The sequence below is a fragment of the Aphelocoma coerulescens genome, chromosome 5 (assembly GCF_041296385.1).
Source record: "Aphelocoma coerulescens isolate FSJ_1873_10779 chromosome 5, UR_Acoe_1.0, whole genome shotgun sequence".
Taxonomy (NCBI): domain Eukaryota; kingdom Metazoa; phylum Chordata; class Aves; order Passeriformes; family Corvidae; genus Aphelocoma; species Aphelocoma coerulescens.
The window spans coordinates 32,133,279-32,161,240 of record NC_091019.1 but is presented as its reverse complement, the minus strand read 5'-3'; the positions used below and the strand labels follow the sequence as shown (position 1 = coordinate 32,161,240).

The window sequence follows — 27,962 nt, the reverse complement described above, 5'->3', positions numbered from 1 at the left end:
AATGGTCCTTTTGTATGTGCTCTAATAGTTTTCCTCTTTCCATGCACAGTTAGTTAAGATTTGATTTGCAACATACTGGGATTTATTTTTTTAACTTGCTTAACTCAAAGTGTGACATGCTTGAGTGAGAGGATTGAGTCTGTGAGCTTCTGCTATCCTGGTGGCACGCTTTGGTGAAGGTAGTTTTCCTTTGGGCCTTGTACAGTGTTGATATTCCTGCCCCCTCCTCAGTGAAACTGTCTGCAGTCTGCTGCCTGGTGCAGGGATTACAAGGAGCATTCTTTTGCCCAAAAGCAAACACTCCTATCTAAAGAAGTGCACTCAGGTAACAGGTGGGTTTTCTTTTGAGGTTGATGATAGGAGAGTTTTTCATTTGTTGAATCTAGATATGAGGAAAGGCCCTTACTTTGGCTTTGTTAAAACCCAAATATTTCAAAAAGCCGGGGAAGTGTGAGGAATACTTATGATCAAGGTGCGTTGGTGTTGAAAGCAACCTAAGACTGTAAATTGAGACTCTATTGCACTGTAAGGAAAGAAGTGAGTGAGCAGCATGATAGGAGTCCCTTCTCCTCTAGAGTAAGCTTTGTGTTATTACTGGCAGCTGTTCTCGCGTATCTTACCAGCTATTTTGGGTGTTCAGTGTGCAACCAATCTATCTGCAGAGAATGTTTGTAAAATTCTTAAAAATGTGTTAAAAATTTATGCATATTAGAGTACTGTACGAACACGGTGATTGCAATCCTGTGCTGCATATGGGTTTGTTGTGTGGTGTCCCCTCTCTGCAGAGCGGTTGTTTAATTAGCACTTTAGCTTTACGTGGCTGTGGTGCTTGAGACTGTGGTGATGGTGAAGTCCTTTTAGGCCATCATGTTAACCAAGTATGTGGTGCCCTCTGAAACAGTGTAAAAATACATGTCTTCAGTTTTGCAAACATTTCCTTCTCAAGTGTAACCTTTCTGTTTACTGAGCCCAAACTGGAACTGCTAATTATTCTGTACCCAGACACTGAAGTGAGATATGGGATGGTGGATCTCTTTATTTTGGAGCCCAAACATCTTTTGGTTTAACCTGTCAGTAATGCTGTGGTCTGCAAATATTTGAAACTGAGCTGAAAATTGTTAATGTAATTGCTAGATTATAATTTCTGATCTTTCTTAAAATTTAGTTCAGTTTTTTTTAATGTTGGAAATCAAGCAGACAATGCAGAAGGCTGGCTTGGCTGAGCATGGATCAGAAGATTAGAGCTCAGGCAAAAAAAGAAATTGTATGCCCAGTGGAAGCAGAGTCTGCTGTCATGGGAGAAATACAGAGAGGCTGCTTGCCACTGTAGGGAGAAAATCTGTGTGGCTGAAGCTCAACTGGAGTTGAAACTGGGCAGTTCTGTGAGTGTCTATAAAAAGAGAAGGGTTATAGTAAATGGGGTAACACCAAGTTGGTGATTGGTCACTAGTGGGGTTCTGCAGGCCTCCATTTTAGGCTTAGTTCTCTTCAGCATCTTCAAAAATGACTTGCATGTAGGACTTGAAGGCATACTGAGTAAGTTGGCTGATGATGCTGTTGATTCCTTGAAGACCGGGAGGTCCTGCAGAGAGACCAGGACAAATCACAGGGCTGTGCAGTCACCTGATGGACAAAGTTTTAACAAAGACAAGTGCTGGATTCTGCACCTGTGATGGGGCAACCCTGGATCTATGGACAGACTGGGGAGCAAGAGGCTGGAGAGCAGCAGTGTGGAAAGGGACCTGGGGCTCCTGGTCTCTGGCAAGTTGGATATGAGTCAGCAGTGCCCTGGCAGCCAGGAGGGCCAACCCTGTCCTGGGGTACATCAGAACAGCTGGGCAAGGGAGGGGATTGTCCCGCTCTGCTCTGGGGTGGCCTCACCTTGAGTGCTGGGGGCAGTTTTGGGCACCACAATATAAAAAACATACAGAGCTATTAGAGAGCATCCAAAGGAGGGGTAGAAGGATGAAGGGTCTAGAAGGAAAGCCATATAAGAAGCAGCTGGAGTCAGTTGGCTTGTTAGGCCTGGAAAAGACTGAGGAGAGACCTCATTGCAGGCTATGACTTACTCAGGAGAGGTACTGAGCTCTTCTCTCTGATGACCAGTAACAGGATCCAAGGGAATGGCATGAAGGTATGTTAGGGGAGATTTAGGTTGGATATTAGGAAAAGGTTCTTTGCCCCGAGAGTGGTTGAGCACTGGAACAGGCTCAACTGGAACAGGAAAGTGGTCAGAGCACCATCCTGACAGAGTTCAAGAAGCATTTGGACAATGCTCTCAGGCACTTGGTGTGACTCTTGGGGTGTCCTGTGCAGGGCTGGGAGCTGGACTTCAGTGATCCTTGTATGTCCCTTCCAACTCAGGATACTCTATAACTCTATGGTACATATGAATGGTAGGATTTGCTTGCCACAGGTCAGGAGAAGGTCCATTAACAGAGTGCTCCAGTCTGGGCTTGATTTGTCTCCAGTCTATGGGACATTAGGGCTGCAGAAATGCATCTTCCATTCCCTTTACATCAGTCACTTGCTAAATTTTTTTCAAATGTTTTTGCTGAATCTCTTGGAGTAAGAGTTAAAAGTGCATCCAAGCCTAATTTTGGAGTGTATTAACAGATTTTAAGTATGCTTGTACCTGATAAAATTGGTATTTCAGCTAAAGTACAGGGGTTTTTTTCCTCAAAGCGATGTAACTGGTAAAGCAAATAGGATGAGATGTTTCATTAGTGTGTCTTGGAGCTCAGCCCTCTCGTGGCAATTGCTGTTTCAGCAGTATTGGATGGTATCTATATTTTCCTAGCAAAATTGAGAACTTTTTGTCTGGGAAGTTCAAGGTGTGGGGGGCAGCTACACCAGCCTGGCACAAGCCTATGTAGCCTCTGGAAGGGCAGATGGTGCTTTTGTACTCCCCCAGCCTGGCTGGTCCTTCCTACCTCCTGTACTTACAGATGTGTGCAGCTGCAGGGTGGGCTGCGTTGAGGGATCAATCCTGCCAAAAGTCAACACTCCAAAAGAAAGGGGAAGAGAGCCCGCCCCTCCCCTGCCAGCAGCATGTACATGCTTTATAATGGGTTTGACTGGCCCTGTATGGCCTTAATAGGATGTTTCTGGGATCAGCTAACACTTATGGTATGTCTGGGTTTTTTTATAAACAGGATCTGTTAAAACTGTGCTTGTGCCCTGTGTTCTTGCTCTAGATTGTTCCAATTCCATGTAATGTATTACTAATGTTTTCTTTCCCATGCTTTTCCTAAGTCCATCAGAAGCCAATCATTGTGTGTTTGTAGTAATGATGCTGTCATATTGTTAAGACTGGATAAAAATAATTTAAGACCTGCCGTAGGCTCTTTGTAGACACTGTCAGTGGCATCATATAACCCTATGGATTTTCATAGTGGGTCTCCAAATGCGTAGGGAAAACAAAATGCTGTTAGGTAATTCAAATTGCCACAGTGCATCTGAGCTGGTCTTTTCTACATTTTCCTATTTGTAAAACAGTTTGAAGCTTTGTCTGTGTGCTCTCTTGCAATGGAAAAATTTTAAGTAAAGCTTGTTGGATTTTACTTCAGGCATCCAGGAAAGCTTTCTTAGCTAAGAATGATGTGGACAGCATTTCAGAATGATTACTTGACTTCAGGTTCGTTATTATTTGGTGTAAGAGAATAACTTTTTTTTGCTTGAGACATTCCTTTATCTATGTATTTGAAGGAATGTCATGTGGAGTCCATAACTTCTACCTAACAGCATTGATATCTAACTCACCTGTTACTGTAGCTCACTGAGTTGTGCAACTTTCAGTTGTTGGATATAAATGGACAAATACTTCTATGAAAAACTAAAGAAAAACATGTTAATTTTTTCCCCTTGAGATTTATAGCCACTATGTATTTTCACATTCAACTAGTGGAATATAAACCTTTGCTGGCATGCTTATTTGGGTGGACTACTCAGACAGGCTCTTCTCAAAGCCTTTATTTAGAAGAGTGTTTATGTTCTGCGCTAAAGGATATAGGGTAGCAGATGAAGAATTAATATGTTCCTGTGGATTCTTGACTGTGGTGGATTATGACTCAAATGGACTAAAGCAGAAGATGCTATTTGGATTGTGAAATTACTGAAAAAGAAATGTTCATTTGCAGTATGTATGGGTTTTACGCTTGTCTTACTAATTCTCCTTTTACATTTGAAATTTTTAGCTCGGCAGAAGATTAGAGTTTTCTCTTTAATGGAAATCTCTGACACACAGAGTATTGGATAAAGAACTGGATGTGGATAGTGGGTGCTTCTGGCTGGGTGAGTCGGGTTCTTCTGTGGCTGAGCTGAGCTGCTGAAAACAACATGACTGTCTTCTGGAGGAGTGCAGCTGCTGGTGGAGGTGTTTGCACCTCCTCCTCCATGGTTCTGTGGCTTGAAAAAAACCACAGACTCCCTTATTGACAGTGTTATGTTCTTCACACACCCTTTTTAGTTTTATGTTCTTTAACATCTGTAGCTTCTGCAATTTCTGTGATTTTTGGTCAATTACCCTGGCCTGGTGCTGGAGGTCTGCAGTTTATAACACTGGAGAACCTTTCCTTAAAGAGTATCTTTTTGTAAAGGAAAAATAAACTCTGTTTTTTTACATCTAAATAAACAAAACTTACATTGTCATTATCTTAAGTCACTCTTCTGCTCTTGTATTTCTAGGTTATGTTTTTCCCCAGCATGAATGAACTATTACTGAAGTGTAGAATCTCAGATTGTGGTCACATGGAAGTGTTTCATGTACTTCATTAGGAATGGATAGCCTTACTGTTCTGTTTCTTCATAATCTGATTTCTCATATAAATAATTTCCTTAGTTTGTTTCCTAGAATTGCAGTTTCATTAGAAACAAGAGTGTCTAGTATTCCTCTTAAAATAAAATCATGAGTTGTTCAGCAGTGTATGTTTCTCTCTATCCTAGGGTTTTAGTTATAAAATGTTTTGACTGCAGCATTTGTAGACAAGCAAGTGTGCTATTTTAGGACCCTTCCAGTCCAAAAATACAGCAAAAGACCCCTGACTTCCTTGTAGCTCCATGTCCTAACTTGGGTTCAATGTTGTGTCTTGTAATTATTCATTTGGCTTCAGACCATGGTACTTTTAAAGGTTATGGATCTAGTGTCGGGGTCAGTATTGGTGTAGTCCACTGACACTGACTGGGTAATTTTTCTGGCCTTGAGTTGAACAGTTGAAACTGGGAATGAACTTCCATGGGTTCATAATAGTAAGCTGTAATAATAGTCTCTGGATTCACAAGGTACTTTCCTATATTTCTCTTTTGGTTTGGGTTTATTAAAAGTATTATACTCAGAGTGTTCTGCGATTCTCTTCACTTTCTTGCCGTGGATAAATGAGCATCGAGTTCCCAGAATGTAACATCTTTTATTAATGAAATGGCAGCGGCTTTGAAATGGACAAGAATCAAGGCAGATTCCAAAATTTGTCTGTTCAGATAAAAATCTGGCGTTGAAGAGTCTGCTGCTGTTCATGGCTGGGCATGCAATTTGAGAGAAATTATATTAGCACTGAGGGTTTTTTTATGTGCAATTTTACTAATATTCTGTGGCTGGTTCTGCTGCATTTCAAATATTTTCTCATTTGAAACTGAGTATAAAATCTAATTTGTTTTTCCTTCACCCTTTCTCCTTGGAGATCTATCAAATTATCCTCTGCTTTAAATTCAAGCTCTTCATGGAAATTAATCGTTCTGACCCCCTGTGAGGTAAATATTATTTTCATTAATAGGAAAATTGCAAAGCAGACAAGTAAAATTGCTTGTCTGAATTGTGCAGAGCTTGAGACATGTGGTCAAATTTCTAGACTGCCTGTTTTCAATAAATTTTTTACAAAACTTTTTTAATGTAAGCTGTAATAATATTGATACTGTCTAATCAGACAGAAGAATACTTTGGTTCCTGAAGCATTGTGTGACCAAGAGGACAACTATGAAATATTGTTTATTTTGAAATGTGGATAAATGAGCTGTCTACTGAGAAGAGTACAAAACAGTTTGCAGTTTTCCTGGGGAAACAAACAAAGAATCCTTTAAAATGTTTTCTTAATCTGGAAAAAAGCATGAAGGTCCTTGAATGGGCAGAGAAACTTCCACTCTAATGGTAATGACCAGGTCTGCCAAGTGAATCAAATGGGGATGGAGATGTAAGGTGCTTGTGTCTTATAAAACAACAGATTATCAGTTTCTGTGAACTGCAGGAGAGAATATCTTGAATATCTTACTTTTGGCTTTTTCAGTAGGATGGAAATAATGAGTTCTGCTTTATCTCAAAGGCCCTGTAGATGAATTTTTTTTTTTCCTTGAGCGGATGCTGGTAACAGAGCAGAGCAGAAGTTTGGTTACATATGCAAAAAGCTTTCTAGCTAAAGAATTGTCTTATTATTATAGTTGAATTTTCAATTAGGGATAGAAGATATAATTTATGGAGTGTGAAACTTATAGATTACTAGGATTTTCAGTTTGACACAGTTTCAAAGCTTTTGAAGACAAATTCTCCTTTACAGTGGAATTTTTCATATTATCTTGGATATTTTGAAACTATAGTATGTAGTTAATACCTCTTTTAGTGAATTTTACAGGCGGTAAGCATCTTTCTACTTTCTCCTGTGAAGCTTCCTTCTGTAGCAGGTGTATGTTTCTGTTGTGCTCTGAAGGGGACTGGAGCCTTATAGAAGTGATGCTCACAGTGCATTTGTGCACTGTAGCCAGAATCTACAATTGGATATTCCTGTCTGAAATGCCTTTTGTAGTAAAGGGTCAAGTAGTGGAGCTTCTGCAGTATTGCAGTATGTTGTGAAGGATGGGGCAAATGTGATTTCACGTGTTGTTCAGTGGCACTTCATGGCTTTTACTTTGTTCTCTGTTAGGCAGTTCTTTGCCTTCTTGTTTTGGACACCTAATTTGTATAGCTGATTTTGTGTATTGTCAGTTTATCAAAGTGTTGCTGAAAACCCTTTATATAAAGAGAAGTCATTATTGGCCTTTGCCATGGGTGCTAGAAGCTGGAAGACCAATATTTTTGATGAATGCTTGGCTGCTGGATGACTGGCTCTCATTGTCCTTCTCTTGCCTTGATTTCCCTTTCTTTACATTTTATTTAATGGTATATACCTTATTTGCTAGGTACTTTGAACACGTATCAGCCTGTGAAAGCATCCTAACAGCAGCATATTCTCTATGGTGCTTCCTCTGTTTTTATTGACAAACAGCTTTAAAATTCCAGAGTCAGTTAAGACACCAGCTCAGTCTTTCTTTTAACGGCAGTCAGATGAATTAAAAACACATGGGGGAAGGGATGGGAAAGCAGAATGGAAAGCAGTGATTTTTCAAATTGGGAGTGTGCAAATTCTGTGTTGAATTTGCCCTTTCTAAATGTTTCTCCAGTATTTTCTGCCACAGACAGATTATTAGTTCTTTCTTTGGCAGCAGTAACTCATTCTACGGTGTAAGATCCTGTCCATATCTCGTAGCTTAGCTGTGACAGCTAGGCTGAAAAGTAATAGAATGACTTTTATGAAGAGAAAACCTAACTTTTAAAGAAGTAATATTAGTATGAAGAATGGGTCATTACCTAATGTAAGGGGGGGAAGTGGACTCCTGGTATTTTTTTATGGGTTTCTTCATTACAAACTGATGTATTTGCATTCCTTGCATTAAAGTGCTTACCAGAAATAAGTCCTAAGTTCACATGTTGATGGTTGTGCTCTGTAAACTCAGTGTTTCACTTCAGTTAGTCCAAGCCTGGACGAAAGCATTAGTTCATAGACAAGGAGCTCTTTCGACTTGGCAGCATCCTCTCTGTGTAGGTATTTTACTTATAGAATGTGCAGTTAGTAAACATAAAGCCATTTGTATGCTGTTACAGTCACATTGTAGAAAAACTAGAGGCTAGAAAAACTGGCCTCAGCATGGAAATATGTAAGCCATGGTGGCTGTGAATAATCAGGAAGAGTTACGACATAATTCAGGAGAATGGTGTTGTGAACGTCAGAAGAAGCCTTTTCCCATTAAATTAATTTAAATGAAATTTTGTTTCATTACCACTTTTGAGAAAAATGTTAAGAATTCCAGTAATTGACTCCTGTTGACATGGCAGCAGAGTAGTTAATGAACTTAATGCAGTGGTGCTAATTTTGATTGATACTGTGTAATTATGATGTCAAAGGTATTTAACTTTGTATCAGGCTGTAAATCTGCATCAGACTTCTAGTCTACCCTTGAGAGAAAAAATGCATAAAATGGGAAAACCCAGACACTCCCCCAACCTGAGCTATTTTACAAAAGAGCATGAGAAAGTAAAAAGGTTTCACTAGTTCAGCCTACTTCCTTGTCAGTAGCGTATCTCTGAGAAACTCCTGAATGTCTTAGTGTCTGAAAAGGAAAAAATAAATGTTCTCTGTGAATTTTGATGTCAGCAGCAGCAGTGTCCTCTGACAGTCCTCTGTGCTCTTCTAGCTTTTTTTCTTTCCTAATGTCTTTAGTCTAACTGGAGGTCTTACAGCCTGAAGGTAGAAGACAGCCTTCCAGACTTCCTTGAGCTGCTCTGTTCTCACTAAGAAGAAACAAAACTTCATTTTTTATCTAAAAGCGAAATTTATGGAGAATACAAGAGATCTGATTATTCTGGCTGTGACTCTTGAAGCAAATGTTCTTTAGCTTGACAAGCCAAGCATGAAGGGATATGCTTTCTTAGGATGTAAATTCTGTGTGTGATTCATTTGTTGTGTAATATTCTCATGTATTTTTGGTTTATTAGAATTACACATTGATTAGTATTGAGAGAGGTTTTATTATTGTCAGAAATAGTACTTCACTGTTCACTAGGGTGAAAGTCAAGATGGCTATGATATCAAAGGTTAGTAGTAATCTATACACCTTATTTTATTTTAAACTACTCCACCTTTTCTAGAATAAGGGATTTCAAATCTTAGAACTTTTTATAGACCATTACTTTTTGTACTTGTTTCTACATCACACTATTTCTCTTCTTGTTTCTATGTTTTTTACCATTTAATATTTATTGTTTCAGATCCTTCCTTTTCAGGAGGTTTTCCTGCTGGTGAATTTTGTAGCTCCCTATCTATCTTTCTGACCCAGAAGTATTTGTGCTTCAGTGACCTTCAGGAGCATTTTCTAAGTAAATTTTAAGAACTTAGTTGTGTCTATTCCGAATGTGCTCCTTTTGTTTGCCTTGTAGTTTAGGGTAGGTCAGGCTTGGTGCTTTTCAAAATCCTGTCTTGCCTCTGTGTTTCTGATGTGTAGGAGTAATAGCCATTAGTCCTTAACAGTCATATAGTTGGAAAGTTGTAGAAGAATTGAATTTACATTGTAGTAACATTACTTATCAATTTCTGTCATTCAGCATCTTCAATGACAGCATGTTTGGTTGGAGATGAAACGTAGGGACCCTGTGAAACCTTTAGTTGCAGATGGCTTCTCAGGAGTGCTGCTCTGTGGGCTGTTCTCTGTTGTGGCAGTGTTCTGTGGGTGCAGGAATTCAGTCATCTGCTAGGCACAGGGCTTTGAAGTTACCAGCCCAAACACTCAGGGGAGTTAGGTCCTGAAGTCCTGTCTCCTTGTGACTGGTGTTTGCAAAATAGGTTGTAGGCTGGTGTCCAACGCCATGGGAGAAGCAGCATCTTTTCCCTGCTATGAATCATCTCGTGTTTATTGAAGTTCACTGGTGAAACTTGTCCTGGCTGTCTTCATTCCCCTGGTAGTAATTGCGGTAATAATCAGCCAAAGCACGTATGTCAAAAGCCTTTTGTTTTTATTCTGAAGGGAAAGACAGAGCTGTTAAAAATATTTTCATAGGTTTATGATGGCACAAGAACACTTTATGTAGTCTTCTTTATTTAGAAATTATAAATTATAGGTGATGCCTTCCTAAGGTAAACCGAGAAGGATATTTTCCATTGATGCTTGCTCCTTCTTTCTTTTGAAAATCTGGGTTCATTAATAAGACACCCTGAAAGACCTGCTTACTTCTCTTAGGAGATGAAGGGACTGAAGGGTATGTAGGGTAGGGAGGAAAATATTTTTTTGTAAGTCTCTGTAAGAAAGGTATGTCTGAACTTCTTGTGGTTATTTTTTCAGCACTTTTGAATGCTGTTAGATTTTGCTGAGATTAAGTGCTAGCTATTCTCAGTGTTTTCAGACAGCACTCTCCTTATTTTTTTGAACAAGCTTTGTCTACAATTTCAGTACTTCCTAATGTTATTAATTATACAAGGCTTTCAAAGCTTTGAACTGCTGTTCTGCAGGTGACTTGGTCTTTTGTGAGAACAGCTTTGCAGGTTGTGGCAGAAAAGTGGGGGGAGTGAAGCATTCCTTGGGTAGGTGGCAGATTCTGAGATCAGAGGGATGAATCTGCAAGGATTCCTCATCTTGCTTGTAGTACTGCATATTGATAGCTGGAACACAGCAAACAACCCCTGAATTGTCTTCAAGTAACACGTTTTGGTTCTTTCAAGGATGATGTCAGAAAATAGCCTTTTTCAGTAGAACCAAATTCTTTCTTCCCTCCCTCCTTACATACGCCTACAGTGATGTTTTTTCAGCTCTACAAGTGTGTGTTTTCTCACTCTCTCTGCTGTGTAGGCGGCCTTCCCAATCACAATTGAGCTTCACAGGCAATCTTTAAAAAAAAAATCATCTCTACACAGCAGGTCTATAATTTAACACCAAAGGAAATGGAGAGTTCTGGGTTAGAATTGTGATGCGTCTTAGTAATGCTTGAATTGGCAAAGAATTTCACCCTAAAAAAAAAAGGAAGTTGTTTTCTTGACCAGAAGGCCACTACCTGTGGAAATTTTCTTTTTACATTCTACTCAAATGATTTGCCAAAATGTCAGTAGCAATCACAGGCAAATAGACTTTAAATTTTATACTTGCTTCATTAGGCTAAGTTGTAATTGAGCTTTTCTATCCCAGAATTAGAGTGCGATTCTAAGGAGAAAGACAAACTCAGTTTGTTGACAATATGAAAGTTAAAATGCAGTTTTTCTGGGAGTGTTGCCTTATTTTAAACATGATTTTAGTTCTCTCTGCCTTTTAGAAACTGCTTTTGCTGCACTGCATGATTATTTTTTGTGTACTGCAGCTCTTTTGCTGATGCTTCTCATTTTTCCAAGGTCTTAATTTCACACAGTATTTTGTAAATAAGCCTAAACTTAGCTTGCAATAAAAAACCCCCTCAGCTGTATTTTTAATTGCTCAAAAGAAGATAGCAATAATTATTTTCTTGAGCTCTGTTGATAACACTATTTGGCGTTTCTTAAACAATTTTTGTTGATGCTAGTGTTCTTGCCACCAGGTAGGTATTCAAGTTTGTTCAACTCTGTAAAAAAAAGACTTCTGGGAGGGTAGCAATGGGTGACCTAAAATTTGCTTATAAACCTATCAAATTTCAGCAACAATTATTACAAATAGCACTTGTACCATGATTTTATGTGCAGTTCGTGCTGCCATTGTAGCTGAAAGGAGCCAGCCTTATCTGCTTATCCTGTCTGATACCTTTTCTGCCTCATGTCAGCACAAGTGCTCATGTAGCTGTGCAGTGAATTGGATTGGAGAAAACCAGGCTGGAGAATAATCGAGGTCTTCTTCTTTAGTCTCCTTACTTAAAGTTGGATTTTAATCTCTCTTTGATATGATTCACTGTACGTCTCCTCTAACACGTGAGCTTGGTGGGAGTAGAGTAGGACAAAAATTCATTGGCAGTATGTGCTCTGCCTCCAGCTTGTGCCTCTGCGGAGTTCTCGGGACTGCAGCATAAATCTCCATGGTTACATCTGTTTGCCTGGTCTAATTTTAGAGGACTCCTATCATCTAGAGATGCAAGCCTTTTGTAGCAATAGACAGAGGTCAGATGTTAAGGGTAATTCTGAAACAATACAGTTTATATTACAGGACCTGGTAAATAGGAAGGACCAGCTTTGAAACCTTTTTTTTTCCTGCTACACTCAGACTTCTTAGGGTACTGCAGCTGGTGACTTAGATAAAAACTCCTGCTCTCCCTTGTGTTTGACATGTGTTACAGACTTTATGTTGAGCAGTGAGGAAAAAAAGTGGGCCACAGCACTGCTAAATGTCCCCTTTCTTTCAGGCATTGCCAAATGTGTGTTTAATCTCTAAATGCCTGGCAGAATGCGTTCTGGAAGAAAATAACTTGATTCAGAGAAGAGGTGATAAAAGAAGGGTTGGGATTGTTGTAGTGAGAAACTTATTATACAGGCTTTCTCAGATGTGTGAGTTATGTGCAAAAAATCAATTGGTTCACAGTTTTATAAGCCTTCATTGTTGCTTCTGGCTTCTTACAAGCACATTTTTCAGAATACCCTTTACCTTTTGAAAAGTATTTCATTTGATTATTTCCCACTCAAATTTTGTTCATGCTGATGATCTTTTTGCTTCTAGGTTTCACTGTGCTATGATTCATCAGAAGTTGGTTGTGACATCCACTGGGAATTTTTGCTAAAGCTGCATGTGTCTGCTTTCTCAGGAATTTGGATAGGTAAGAGTGCATGTTCTGCTTTCTGTACCTTCTGACCTTTTGGAGTACTGCTAGTTGTCACAAACTGAGTGTTGTGTTTGACTGCTGATAGCATGTAATGTTTCATGCAATGTGTAAGGGGTGGTCTCCAGAAAGAAGGTTTACCCGGTAGGCTGGCTGCCACAGAGTGCCAGACTGTATCCCAGTCTGTTGCTGAATGCTTCCTCTATACATGAGTGTTTTTCCAGGAGGGAGATGCAAGGGAACGAGATGGCTATTCCCTCCCCCCCCTTTCTACTAGGTATGTGTAGAAGTGTTCGTAAAAGCAGGTTGGACTCTGTTCAGGCTGTGACAGAATGCCTGCTTTTGTCACATTTTGTGAAACACAGCAGTTCTTGTAGGTGGTTTCTTTTAATCTACTTGTGAAACTAAAGTTGTTAGGAAGAAAGGGATGATTCTTCTGGATGTGCCTGATCCTTGCAAAAGACTGGCTTTTAGTACATGATCTGTCCTTTCACAGAGTAATGTAGTGTATTGAAAGTCAAAATGGATGTGGCAAGTGTGAGATGCTGCAGTTTTGCCCATGGAGCCTTGCCTGTCTGCCTTGTACCAGATGTGAGTCCTTTGCAGGTGTGTAATAACCTGGTTCAAGATGGTATATGCAGAAGGCTGGAAAATTGCAGTGTGTGGGCTTGGGGGTTGGGAGGAGGTGAGATGGGGAGCAGTGGTGTTGGTTTTGCAAAGATGGGCAGGGTTGGATTTGTTTTCAGCTTCCTGAATTAACAGGTTGTGCAAGCAGTAGTGCTGCCTGAAGGGAGGTGACCAGAACTTGCTACAGACTGCAGGGAGAACAAAACCGGAGATTTCAATTGAGATCAGTTGAAGTAGATTTGCAACCAGGCAGTAAAAACATAACCCCCTCCACTGAACAGGTTTTAATCATGTGTTTATTAACACATATTGAAACCTATACGTATAGGATATGCAAAGGAAGTCCAGTCTGGAAGCAGCAGTGTAAAAAACATTGCTGCCAAAGGAAAAACCCTCCCTTGTAACATTGGTTCATCAGTCTGTTGGATGTCAAAAGAAACAAATAGGTTTCTTATGTGAGAGAATCTGCCCTGTAGTTGTTGCAGTTGCCTTGAAGGATGTTGTTGTATCAAAAGTGTCAGTTTAAAACTTCTTCTGAAACACTGTCAGCAAAGCTGCATTGTGTTGGCAGAGATTTAGCTTCTGAGGTTTGACTTGTGCTAGTGACAAAACCTTTCCTTCAGAGGGTGTATATACTGGAAACAAGTATGTTTGTTCACAAATTTCGTGGAGTCCTTGGAAAAGGCTATTTTAATTATTTTGTCTTTCCCCCTTGAATCATTTTACCTTTTCATTTGGCATCGTCTTTAGTGTTGATTTTTACACACAGTTGTTATTGGGGTTTTCTTTGATATATAGCTCTCAAAGTTACTGACAGGAGAAAGTAGTGTCCATCTCTTTCCCACCATATGAAAGTTTGTTTTGTTTTTATTTTTTAATGAAATTTGTGGTCCTAAGAGGCTCTTTTGAATCACAATATTAGTAAACACTGTAGTGGGGCACGGACAGCAAAAAAGTTATCACTTGAGTGATGAAGTAAGAGCACTCTTAGCTATCAATTTAACTTACTGGTAGAAAGTAAATGGGCAGTTTTCCCCCCTACTATGTTTGGATTCCACAGCCTAAAGTGTTCGTCACATTTTCCACAAAGAATGATCAGGCAATTAAACTTCATTTTGCCAGTGATGGTGTCGTCCTGTTGCACCACCCAAACACCAAGAGTGGTAAATTCCTTTTTATTACACACATGCAATTTTTGTTCATGAGTGGAAGTTTTTTCTCAGTGGAATTTAAAAAATTTTTAAATTCCAGCCTGTAGAAAATCCATTAATATTAAATTATACTTAAAACCTAATTTATTTCCCCAGTAGCAGTTCTGGTTGCTGGCTGTTTACGAATGTGTCAGCTCATGGTCCTGTAGACCCAGTCTCGTTTGCTGAAATTCTTGAGCAGGTTTTATAGTTGGGAGTTGATCATAGCCCTATTAGCAGGCAGCTTTTGTTAGGAATAGTATCATGCTCCAATAAAGCTGATGATTCTTTGTGTCAAATACAGAATCTTAATTGGATTTGTAAAGATATTTAGGGGCAAAACATTCAGCAGCATAAACTCAGTTTTGTTAATTCCCCATATTCTTCTGTAGATACTGACAGAATAAAATTCTGTATGAAACTTAACCTCAGACTGCTTATTTCTCCGTGACTTGAACTGAAAATGAAGAGGAGGACTGTGGGGTGGGAAGAGATGGCCACTGTGTGCAAGTGGCTGATGTTGACCTTAAGTTATATATTGTTGGTTTTATCTGTACTAGTCTTTCCCTGTTGACAGGTTAAAGTCCTGTGGCTTCATTTGCTCACTAGTAATAGAGCTCTGTTGGGTGGGGGTGGGGTTGAGGTGAAAAAGGTTTTGCCTCATGGATTCTTGATTTTCTCGGGGATGTGTTTAAGAGTACATAGTGGTATGTTCCTAGCAAAGGAAGGTCAGAACTATTTGGGTACTGTTTTTTTGAATGGCCAGGAGGAGAGATGTACAGAGTTGTATTCCTTCCTTATATTTTGCAGGTTTTATTTTTTTTTTCCCCAGAGATGTGCACAAGGTTTTGTTGGTGATTATACAAAGGATTTCTGTTATTAGGACTGTGTAGGTTTGTAGTTCAAGTTCCTTCCCTGAGGAGTCTGCAGAAAGTTAGGAAAAACCCATGCAATTAGTGCTTACAGTCTTGGCCTCTTTATCAAGAAAGGAAGGGTGTTCCTTGAGGAGTGCATATATATATTTCCAATGCATGTAACTGTGCACTCATGCACCTGTGAGTCAAAGGATATGGGTGTATTGGATACATGTGTGTTCCCAAGTTGGTGATTATCTCGTGTAATGTTTTTGTACTGTGGTATTGCAATGACAACTGCAGTAATTATCTTTAAATGGAAAAGAAGTAGAAAGTGCTTAGTCTGTTTTTATGGTTTTTTATGTTTAAAAACAGTGTGGTGAATTAGTAGAAGTTGGTATGTGATAGTTGACAGATTAGTTAATGTATTCAAGAATTGCAATAAGATTGTTCAGCAAAACTGGATAACATTCTTAATAGCTAACTATGTCCATTATTGTGGGAAATGGGTGTTCATGGTGAAAGTCTCACCTTCATTTCATTGTGTATGAGACTGAAAGAATTGGATATTCAGAAGGTAAACGTATTTGAGTGAATGAAGAGGGGAAAGCCTGGATCCCATTAATTTTTATCTTTAAGCTGGTGAGGGCTTTATGCTTTTACACCTTTTTTCTTAGTCCAAAATGACTGATTATTTAGTGATATGGATTGTAATGATCCACGCTCTTTTCTGTTACCTGTTGAATAGGCAGGCCAAGAATGAGGCATGCTAAGTCTGCAAACTTACTGATTTCAGAATGGTTAGGCACACCCAAGCTAGCATTAATCTACCTAGCCTGGATTAAAAATGGATTGCAAGGATTTAACAGCATGGATTTTAGTATAGCCCGTTTGAGCCTGACTAGAAGTCTGGGTGCTTAATCACTGCAATCTTGTGCCCTGGAAATTATGAGGATTTTGTAAAACTGAGTTCTGTCGTTTGTATAAGTGTGGAGAGCTGTTGGTAGATTAAATACATAGGTTATTCTGTGTATGAATTTTTTCCTAGCTCTACCCTTAAAGTGGTAGTAGTGTAACTTAGAACTAGTAACTATGTACTTAGTACTTTGTATGATTACAAATGTATACTGATTAATAAACAAGATGTTTTCTGTTTATTAAACAGAGAAGCAGTTGATTCTGCTTATGTTAACATTTTTGGGACTGGCTGGTGAAGAATGAGCAATCCTCATGTTTTGATTTTTATGCATTGTTCAGCTTTCACATTGCTAAAGTACATTGTGCTGTGCTTCTTAAACTTGAATAGCAATACAGTTTTGCAGTTAAATATTTTCATCGTTGCAGGTGAATAATAAGAATTGGCAATTAAATAAATCTGAGAAATTGAACAGAAGTGGAATCTATGAAGCATAAAAAACCCCCTAGTAAGTTCATGTCCTGAATAAAAAACCAAAACCCAAGAAACAAAAAACCAAACTAAAACAAACCAACAAAAATAAACAGTCCCTCTCCCCAAATGCTCCCCCTTGCCCTAGAAAAATGCACCTCAAAACGAAAGAAGCAGCAAGCAAACCCCTGACTGAAGAGAAATTAGAGTAGCAAAATCTGAACTGCTAGTGTTATTTCCTTGCTTTATTTTTTGCCTGTAGAGAGCAAAATACTTTGTTCCTTTATAAAATGTTTTGAGAACACGTGGAACTGCTACTACAACTGCACTGACCATGAGGTTTACTAAATTCATGCTTCAGAACAGAGACATCAGCTCGAAATATGAAAATGTTTCTGGGAATTCAGGGATGAAGAATTCTTAAATGATTCCATCTACCTAAAAGCAAAAGGTGTCCAGTCACTGGTAGTCCTTTTATAACTCCTTGATCAAATTCCTTCCTTCTCTTGGTCTCTCCCTTCTTATATACATTTTCATTTTTTTCCTTCAGTTTTTCAGTACCTTTCTTGAACTGTAAAACCAAGTTTCTCTGTGCCAGACAAAGTAAAATAACTGCTTTGCTCTCTTAATTGGTATTCTCGCTTGTTTAAATATTAGTGGCTTGCATAAGATTAGCCACAGCTACATGTTTTGAGTTTCCTATTGGGTACACAGATTCAGGGAAGCTGACTAGTAAATTGGAGTGATGCTCAGAGCTGTCACCTGTGAACGTCAGAATTCACACTTTCCACTTGAGATCAGAGAAGATCAGCTTGCTTTTCAGCCTAATTGTATTCACTACTTATGCATAATGCAAACCCACAACTTAACTCCGTTCCATTTGATGAAAGATAAAGATCAGTGCCTACTAGACAGTGTGATGCTAGCTTTACAGATCCCATCAGCATCAAGCATTAGTCATGGGGTTTTATGTATAAAACATAGCATGCATGTCTGTACACATCATAATGGGAATGTATAATTTTAGCATAGAATATGAGGTTGGAAGGGACCTCGAGGATTATCTGGGCCAATCTTTCTTGGCAAAAGCACAATTCTAGACACAATGACCCAGCACTCTGTCCTTCCAAATCTTAAAAGTGTCTAATGTTAGGAAATCCACTACTCCTCTAGGGCGATTATTCCAATGGCTGATTGTTCTCAGTATGAAAAATTTCCCTCATGTCCAATTGGAATCTCCCCAGGAGCAACTTGTGCCCATTACCCTTTGTCTTTTCCATGTGACTCCTTGTAAGAAGGGAGTCTCAGTCTCTTTGTAGCATTAATAGTAATGCAATTAATAAGTAGTGCTTCCTAATAATCTTACTGTGTGTAGATTTTATTGCATGTTGATCTCTTTAGTCTTATGCCCCATATGTGTAGATGAATTTGTCATCAATCACTACTTCGTTCCGTCAATTCCTTATGTAAAGACTTAGTACTAATATACAGCCCTTCAGTACCTCAAAGCTATGCTGTTTAGTATATTGACCTTTAATACCATTAATATGTCATTTTGCTGAGTCTTTTTCAGCTTTTAGAAAAAAAATTGTTTTTTAAGCAAAGGAAACTTTCAATTTTCTAATTCATCAGAGTAGCTGAAAAATCAGCTTTGACTTTATGCATGGCATATTTACAGAAGCTTTATGTGTTTGAGCTGCAGTCTCTCTGATGCCTGCTGATCTCCAATAGAAATGAAAGGGGAAGAAGCAAGGTTTGTCATCAAATCTCATCAAGTTACATTTTTGCATCTATATATGTATATTAGAAAATATACAAGAGGAGAATTTTCTCTAAACTGGCAAGTCTAGGGTGGCAAAGCCTTTTAAAGTTGAAGAATTGCTTGGATAGAATTAAATTGGGATGTGGCACGGTGGATTTTTTGGGTCTGTTGCTGTTGGTATTTTGTGTGTGTGTGCACGCAGACCTTCTGAGGTCGCATGAGAACGGTCCTCTCCTTTAACCACATCAGTGTCCTGTAGTTTGTGAGGCTCAGTGTTGGGATGTGTCACGTGCTCAAGGCCGCACCTAGAGTGTGCTGGCCTGGCCAGCCTTTAGTTCCGTCATTCCATCTGCACACAAAAGAAAGGCAGGAAAGCCACTTCCTCATCTGGTTGTTGGATCAAGGTGTTTACTTTGCCCTGCACACTCGGAACTGTTTAGATGCTTCTGGTTGCTGTGACACAAGAAATGGTGGAGAAGACAACATATTTTTCCTTTTTTGCCCCCTTTTTGCTATTTTTTTTTTTTAACTAGCCTTGTCATTATTGGCCTAGCATTGCTCTTAAAAACCTTGATTTCTTTGTGTGATGGTGATACCTTAGGGGGAAGCAGGCAGAGTTGTTCTTGCTTCCTCTTGTTGTCTGTGTTCTTAGTAAAGTGTAAAGCCTGTAGACAAGAGATGCAATAAACTTGTATGTACGTGGGGGAGTATAGGTATCATTTTTCAGATTATGAGGAAGCACCGAACAATCATGGTTTGTTATAATCTTTTCCTTTATGCTATTTCCTCTTCTATTTTCTTACTCTGCCCTTTTTGCCTTCATTTTCTCTACTGCTTTTTGGCATTTATTTTCTTCAACATATCTTTCTTTTTTTATTAGTCTTTTTCTCCATTCTGATACTTGTGTTAGAGCTCTTTGCAGAAGTTTGCTGGGGGGAAAGGTTGAAGTTGAGAACCAGAGTACCCTTCCCTTCTCTGAGAAGGGAGAACTGCTGCTTCAGCCTCTCTTCTCTGAAATAAGTTACTGTTGGGAGGAGGTTGTGTGGAAGAAAGATAAACTGCAAAAGCCTGAGCACTTTCCTGTCTGGGATTAATTTAGAATCAGAAGCTTATAGCATTTTTTAAAACATTCACATGCTTAGGTGTGAGGGAGCATAAGGGGAAAGACGTGTACCTTGGAGATCTTTGCTTCTTGTATCTGTTCTTGACTATAAAAGGGAAGTGGAGGTACATCTGGTTAGATTGAAAACTTGAGAGAGAGAAGAGCAGGTAAATGCAGGGACTGTTTAATATTTTTGCTGTGGAATTAAGTTGTGAGCCAAGTGCTCTTTCTTGGATTATTCTGCAAAGCAATTGTCATTTTTTCGTTAGAAAAGGTTAATCTGGGGTTTTTAGCTTTGCTTTTATGAAAATGGCTTGGATATAAAAAGTAGTGTTGAGGCTCCCGACCATCTTCAGAGACACGACAGAGGTATTCAGAAGAGCTGGTTAAACGTTTGGACAAGTTGGATACATTTTTTCTCATACATTGAACTTTAACTGTTGTCTTTCATCCAGAAGTCCAGTGTTACAGTTAGCTTACTCTGTTTGGTCAAATCAAAGTTCCCTCTCCACAGGGGTGTTGCTTCTGGCAGAGCGCAGCAGCAGATATAAGTGGAGGAAGATAGGATGGATTTGTAGCTGTAGACTTAATGTCTTCTAGCTCACGACTTTCTGAATCAGGAAATCCAGTACCTTTTTGCTCTTTGTTGCCTTTCTCTTACACTTCCTAATTCTGCAATAGCTTTTTTTGATTGGGACTAGCAGAACTGCATTTGGTACTGATGGCAGAAGTCTTACATAGTGATATGATAGAGAACCAGTGTTGTTTTCAGAATAATTCCTAATGCTGTCAATGTGTGGGTGTTGGTTTTGTGTTGTAGGGCATTTTTTTGGTGAGTGTTGGGAGTATAATTTGATGGATACAAATATCTTCATAGTCTTCAATATAAAGAATTCTACAAGGAATTGAGAAATGCCAGGTAGTGTTTTAATGGGTTTGCTTTTCATATTTGATTACCTGTTTGGTACAGTCACCTAGCAGTGGGTGCTTCAGAGCTGTAAGTCATTGCAGCATGTAAAGTATTCCAGAGTTTGGGCTCCTGTTTTCATGGTTAGGGCTTAAACTTTCCTAAGCTTACCCCAGATCAATAATACCTCTACTGACACGTCCAGAGGCATGCCTACTGCATTTTTGTTACCCATTTCAACTGTTACTCCATGTTTGCCATATGACCCTTCATTTTTTCTAGGGTAGTTGTGCAGTTACATACCTTGAGTCCATAAGGGCCCCCAGAGAATAAACTAAACGATCTCGATGCCCTGAGGACACTTCTGGAATTGTTCCTTTACAGAGCAAAGAGGATTGTGGCTGACCCTCTTCTAATGTTTTTATATAATCAGGATTTAAGCTGTTTTCTAATTTTGCCTATTAAATGAAAGCAGAGATTTAGCTTTTCCCTTGGATTAATAGATTCTGAAGCAAATCAATGTGGAAAACCTTTTGAGACCCTTATCGCTTTATTGTGCATGTGGGAAATTGCAAGAGCGTATCGATACATACTTGGAAATTTTGGTATGAAAGGGGTCAACAAACATGACTGTTACACAAAATGTGAGGGTGCTACAAAAGCTGCTTGCCTTTTGTGACCAAAGGACTACAGTTACTGTTTTTGTTTTTCCCTGACAGACTGTTTTTGTCCAGAATGCCATTATGGCAAAAATAGGAGACGTTTCTTGTCCTTTGGTAAGCTGCCAAGAACTGACACCTTTCTCTTCCCTTTTTCACATGAAACCAATCCTTGAGGCTAAGGCTTGGGTTTGGTGCTGCAGCTGTGAGCCTTACAGAGACTGCTGCATGTTCTGTTATCTCAGCTGAAAATACAATTTATCTGTAAAACAGTTTTATTCTGTGTTAATACCTGTGCAGGGCTTATGCTTCAGTTCTAAATTGACCAGTGAGGCATTGAAACAGTACATCTTGCTTGGCGTTTGGAATGTTGGTGCAGCTCAGGATCATTCTAATCATGGCTGATATGAATTGAAAAATATCCTTTTTTAATGACTAGACAAATCAGCTGAAATAAAACCAGTTTTCATGTTTTCTTATTTAATCTGTATTTGATTGCTTTTTTACAGTTTGTGGCTTACAGTACTAGTTCGGTTTAGCACAAATGTATCAGGCCTGCCATTTTCATTTAGTGTTTGAAAAATAGTGTTTGTACAGTAACTGCTTCTGACAAGGAATTACAGAACTATATTGAAATGGTTTTAGTAGTAAGTAGTATAAAAAATGAGAAACAGCTATGTCAAAATGTGTTTGTACTTTGTGGTAGAGGAGCATACATGACTACATGGGGTTTCCTTTCAGTTTCATAGGACCAAAATTTAAAATGTATTAAAGCACAGAAGGCACAGAGATACTACTTTTTATCTTGTGTAAAATACTCTGTTTCATATTATACTGATGGTGGTCATTTGGAAAAATCTTTCTTCTGGTTTGAGCAGCTGATAAGCTCCTTTATATCTCTAATGTTTAATGTATTTTTTATCATCAGTTAGATTTAATAATTATTTTCTGAAGTCCCTTTTATTAGTCTGAGGGGTTTTGCAGTATGTGTTTTAATGCGTGATTTATATTGCTAAGAGTATAGAGGGTAATGAGAGAGCTGGCGAGATCAGGCAAGAACAGGAGTGACCTCAGAACCATTTGCCTTTGTAACAGTACAGTCAATATAAAATGGAGCACATAGACCAATATTTTTTGCTTTTCTTATAGACCACATGGAGTTTTCTTGTATTTGGATAGGTACACACTTATAAATCCAGTAATGAACTAACTTTTTTTGTCATAAAGGGTCTAATGTAAAATTATCTTTATTTTAACAAAATTTCGAAAAGAAGTTTGACTAAAAAAAGCAAACTTGAGTACTAGGGAGTTTTATTTCTGGCATTCTGAGGCCACTGGCTAATCCTTTCAAGACTGAAAACCCTCACAATGATGTAGGATTTATTTTCTGGACTTCAGTAGATGTTTGGACAGCTGTTTATTCTCTAATACAGTGTTTTTCTGTTTTCTATGCATTTTGTGGTTAAGAGAGAGGATTCTTAAAGATTTACCTGATACGTAGATAATCTATAGTCTGAAAATGGAAGTGTTGGACCAAGAGCCATGAGCTTTAAATTTGCTCTTCTAATCACTGGGCTCTCTGCATAAAGTACTTCTTTGCCTTTTGGAGGTGTAGGGGCTTCACAAATTTCTTTATCATACCTGGGAGTTGGTTGTGAAGACTTGTTGGTCAGTAAGATCAGTGTTGCTATAAGTAAGAGCTCACCACTGTTTGTTCTGTCTCACCAGTTCCCAAACAATAACAAAATGTAGGACACAAATACTTTTGAGAATGGTTTCCTGATGGAAAATACAATGTTAGGAGAGAGGTCCGCCTTCTGTAGGGCAATGGTTAAAACATCACTATTCCCTATTTTCAATAGCATTCTCCCTTTTGTTGTAATGGTGCTGCCCTGTTCAGGTGGATATGATAATCTGTGGGGCCAACTTGTTTTACTTTTATCATGTTGTTTTATGTTTTTCTCCAATTTGTTTGCCAGATTCCTTATGTTTTCTCTTTGAATGCAAATATGAGGTTTGCTTTTAAAGCTTTACAAAATCTGCATATATGCAGATAGGTAATTGGAGTGTTTTGAGTTCTGTTTCTGAAAATGGGAGCTAGTGCATCTGAAAACACTGCATTCTGTCCATAGTATCAGAGAAATAGCACTTTTTTTGTACATAGGCCAGTGGTTACCTTCTTTCCTCTTGCAGTACTGCAGGCACTTTTTCTGTAAGTGGAGGAGTTTTGCGTTCCTTATCATGCATGACTGTTGGACCTAGGCCTCACAATCTGGTTTCACAGATGATTTGATACAACCCTGGAGATGTAATCAAAGTCTTGTTCTGTCCTTCAGCAAATATTTTCACATGATATGTAAGGAGTCTTGGGTTTTCAGACAGCTTTTTTGTGTTTTTCTGGCTTTTAGGTCTCTGAACTAGTAAATATCCATACACATTTTTAAAGGAAAAGGAGAATACTGCCTGTTTGTGGCTTTCTGGCTTGTGTAAGAGTGTGTGTGTGTGTGTGTGTGTGTTTGCCACTAAGTTTCAACATGGGTTCATAGACACAAATGTGTATATGTGAATAATGTACTATTCTTAAATTTCTGGCAGAAAAGAATATTACTGAAGGTATTGGTGTGGTGGTCGTCTAAAATCTAAACAAGAGTTTCTGAAAGTCTGAATTTTTGAAAAGGCTGAAAGATGGTGTCATATTTTGGTATGTGCTGTTGACACTCCACCTCTGATAATTGCTCAGAGTCTGATGTAAATATGTGCTGGATTTTGGTCAAGTATGAGTTAGAATATTACTGCTGTTTCACAGGACAGCTGAAAAATAAAATCAAAGGTCAGATACATGCATGACAGAGCCAAAATAAGTGTGTGCATACACAACCGTTGGTAAAGTCTAAATTGTTTTACATTAATGGTGTAAACACAGTGTACGATACCAGCTGGACTCAGAATGTAACTGCTGTCTAGAAGGAAAAAATCCTCACATTGAACCTTGTTTTAAAATTTTAACTGCATTAAAAATTAATTGCGAAGTGTGAATTGCAAAGTAGAATTAGTACAAATATCAGTGGTACTGTTGAGTATGAAATTAATTCTATTTTAAAAATTCCATGTTAATAAGAGGAAACTGAAATTGGAAGGAATTTTTCTATTTGCGGAGGGAAGGTGAAGGGGAGGAGAAATCTATTCATGTGCACTGTTACCTAAAGTCATAAAAATGAGTTCATACATAAAGACTGCTTTTTTTTCTCATTTACTGTAGACAGGACACCCCTTGGAAAGTCAAATGACTATATTAAGAAGATGAGGATTTTCTCATCCAGTTGTTATCAATCTCTTTTTAGTAATCTTAGAACTAGATTTTTAGGATATGTTCCTTAGAACACACGAGAATGATTGTGGTATTTCAAAGCTAGGACAATGGTGTTGACTAGACTTGAAACAGCTTAACCTCATGTGCTCAGTAGTCTTAACACCTTCCCAAATTATATTTGGCTTTCAAGATGACTATCAGGTTTATGACTCTTTAGTCTGTGATCCTGTACAGCTTCTCTTTTCTGCTTTATTACTTTTAATATGGCTGTTTCTGCATGTGTGTGGATTTTGTCTTTTTCAGAGTTATGATATTTTGTTTTGCGCTCACCTGCATGGATTTTACCAAGTATGTTTTAGAATCCCTGATTTCTTAAGCTCTCTTGGAATCAGGATCATCTCCTTGATATTCCTTGCAACTTCTGCCCCCTTTCCCCCTCTCCACCGCCCCCCTAGTTTGGTGTCATTTGCAGATTCTTCAAGGGGGCCTATGTTTGGTCACCAAAATTAATAAACTAAACAAAATCTGCTGCAGGTCAAGTACTAGCTGGACCAACCCAAAATTCTTCCTGGTTTTGTTTATTTTTTTATACTGAACCATTGCTTTGGTTTTCTGAAAGTGAATTTTCCAGTAGTTACCCTTATCGACACTAATTATTTTGGATTTATAGTCTCCAAGTTATGTTGAACAGTGTCAGAAGCATCACTTATATAAGCTGCACCTGCTGCTTCAATAAGACTTTTACCCAAGAGAGAACATTACATTGTTTTGTGGCTTCCTGACTACCATTTTTCTTTCTCCCCTAACTTAAATCCCTCTTCTTTTCCCCCAGCAATATATCCAGATTTTTCTAAGCATCAGATTTACATTGTTTGTCTTGCTATTTAAGTAATTTCTCACTTCCCTATTGTTATTAGACATATACTCTGTTTCATATTGCTCTGGGATCCCTGTCTTTTACTGGTCCTCAAAGCAAATCAATAATACCTTAGAAATCATTTAGACTAGTTCTTTTATGTATCATAGTGTGCATTATTGTAAGTAGCTGGATTAAACCATGCATTAATTATTCTAATTCAAACATCCATTTGTTTTTTTTTTAAGGAGAATTTATTTTGAATGTTACATTGCTGACTTTCTGGCCTCTTCCATGAGGAGCCCTAGAGTATTGGGCTCCATAAGGAAGACCAGATTCTAAAGCTGTCTGGCAATGGTGTGTGCCACCACAATTTTAGTTATCTTTGGAGGCTTTGACAGCCTGGGTAAGATCCAGAATCAATGTGTAGGCTGTCCAAGCCAGCACACTATTGAAAAGCTGCCATTAAGTAACTCCTTCTTAATGAACTGGAGAGCAGTGTTGGTATTTCTCAGAATTAGAGATAATGCTTGTCCTTTGTTGTGTGATTTGTAGCCCACCGCCCCCAGGGACACCTTGCAGAGCTCTGCTGGACTGGTATTTCACTCAGGAAGGCTTGGAGGGAGTAACTAATTCTCTGTTGGTATTGCTAACCACCTGCTTGTGTGTATGGTGTTTTTCTGCAGTTCCTATCTGGGCAAGACTAGGACTGACTTAAAGGTCTACTTGCCTTAGTCTCATCAGTATAAAAGAGCACAGAGAAGGAGGTTCTTGGCTTGCAGAGATACAAGGCACTGCACAAACGAATGGCTTTTATGACTATTTTTGTTGTACTATATCTGTCATTTGAGCAGACTTGCTGTAGCTTCAGGAACAAAGAGTGTTGCTAGGTATCTTATAAATGTACCCTGTAACATAGACCTTGGGGCTGCGTTGCTCATAGGTTCCAGCCCTGTACCTGGCTGGAATCACTTAGTGAAGGACCGTGCTTGAAAATACCTGTTCAAATAACCATAAGGCAGCTACATGTGCTGAGAGCTGAAGCTGTGGAGACCAGAGGTGATGCAGAAATCTCTAATGACTCTTTTTCTAAATGGTTGCTGTTTGATGAATTTTAGTGAATTACTGAACCAGCATTGAACATCCTTTGCTCGTGGTGCCAATTACGCAGCTGCAACAGAACACTCAAAACCCCAGCCCCCAAGTATGATACTGTGTCTCTTCCTTTACTTTGTTCTGTGAAATTGACTGTACGGGTAAATTTAAGACATTAAAGAGGAATGGAAGACAAACAGATGCAAATTCAATCTGGTTTAGTGCTTTTTTTTCCATGTAGGTTTTCTGATAACTTCTGCTTGACACATGGGCTTCTGTTTAATCTGTCATGTCTGGGAAGGCATTTTAAGTGAAAAACAAGTAGAAAATAATTCCAAATGGCTGGAGGACTGAAAAGGTAGTTCTGCATCAGAGTTTTACATTACTTTGCCTGTTTTAATTGGAAAGAAAGTTTAAGGGTATTTGCGAAAAATAACAATTGCAAGACCTAATCAACAGAATTATGTTACTGATCTTAGGAAGAAGTTGCACTTTTCAGTGAAGGTTGGTTTTTCTTTTCTATTTATGTTTTTTTTCCCCATTGTTAATGGAATTAATCTCACTTATGAACAGCTGTTGAAATAATTAGCTGTGCCACTCAAGTTGTAGTTGTTCTGTTTCCTTGAAAGTCCCAAGCAGATTTAAAACTAAAAACCAAAACCCAAAGCCGCTGGAGGGTAAAGTAGGCAGCTTACACAATAGAAATTGCAAATGGGGGAAAAAAAACCAACTTGAGCTTAGCCTACATGTTCATTCACTGAGTTCTTTTAAACTGATGTCCTTTTGGAAGGGGTGGTCCTGGCTTTCCCTGTCTGCTGATTTGATGGTTGTTTCAGGGTCTGTTACCCAGGAACAGTGGGAGAGGATGGGTGCATGAAGTCTGAGTTGCAGTGCACAGCACATGCACTTGCGTTGCCTTGTTAAAGTCAGAAGGCATCTCTTAGACGTCTGTCTTACTTCAGATAATCAAATATTTCATGGTGGCTTGTGTTGCAGTACAGGTTCTGATGCATTTGGAAAAACTGTCCTACAGTGTAGCTTTAGAAGCCGTTGGGATTTGGTAGAGATGTTTTACTACCTAAAATTTGTGCTTTTCTAAGTGACTCTGCCTCATGAATGGAGAGTAATGTATTTTGTGTTGGCTGCCTACAGCCATGTGCCCTGCTGAACCGAAGACAGAGTTGCTTAGCAGTCAGTCCTTAATTTTCTGAGGTTTGTATCTTAGTGTTGCAAGTCAGGTCTGCACAGGGTGATGGTTTGTCGTAATTGCTATTCTGGAAACGTTAGTCTCAAAATCTTGACTCATCAGTCAGCTTTGGGATTTGCAGTGCAGGAAAAATACCCAGTATTTTATTTAGCTTACTCTGCAGTTTAGATTAATAGCTCTAGCAGTCCCATCACCTGGAAGGTAGAGGGGGTCTGTCATACTGTGAAGGAGCTGTCCCAGTTCAAGCTTTTGTTGTCAAAGATTTTTAGCTTGGACAGATTATACATGCTCATTCTATGTTTACTGTTCTGGTAGCTAATTTTGCTGAAGGACCTTCTTTTTGCCTCACTCACGTTTTATAACACTGGTGAAACTTTGCAGGATCTGATGAGGCACCTGAGCTTCCCCTGGCGCCTGAGCGCGTGTTCCTGCGTTGCTCCCCTCTGCAGG

At 38.8% G+C, this 27,962-nt stretch overlaps 1 protein-coding gene across 6 annotated transcripts in view; it reads left to right on the top strand.

Annotated features, from left to right (window-relative positions):
• Nucleotides 1–27,962, top strand: part of SIPA1L1 (signal induced proliferation associated 1 like 1) — a 208,819-nt gene that overhangs the window by 55,726 nt on the left and 125,131 nt on the right. For all 6 annotated transcript variants that reach the window (XM_069017525.1, XM_069017526.1, XM_069017528.1 and 3 more), the window contains one exon: nt 12,457–12,553. The gene's annotated coding sequence lies outside the window, so the exon portion shown is untranslated. The remainder of the gene's footprint in view (nt 1–12,456; nt 12,554–27,962) is intronic.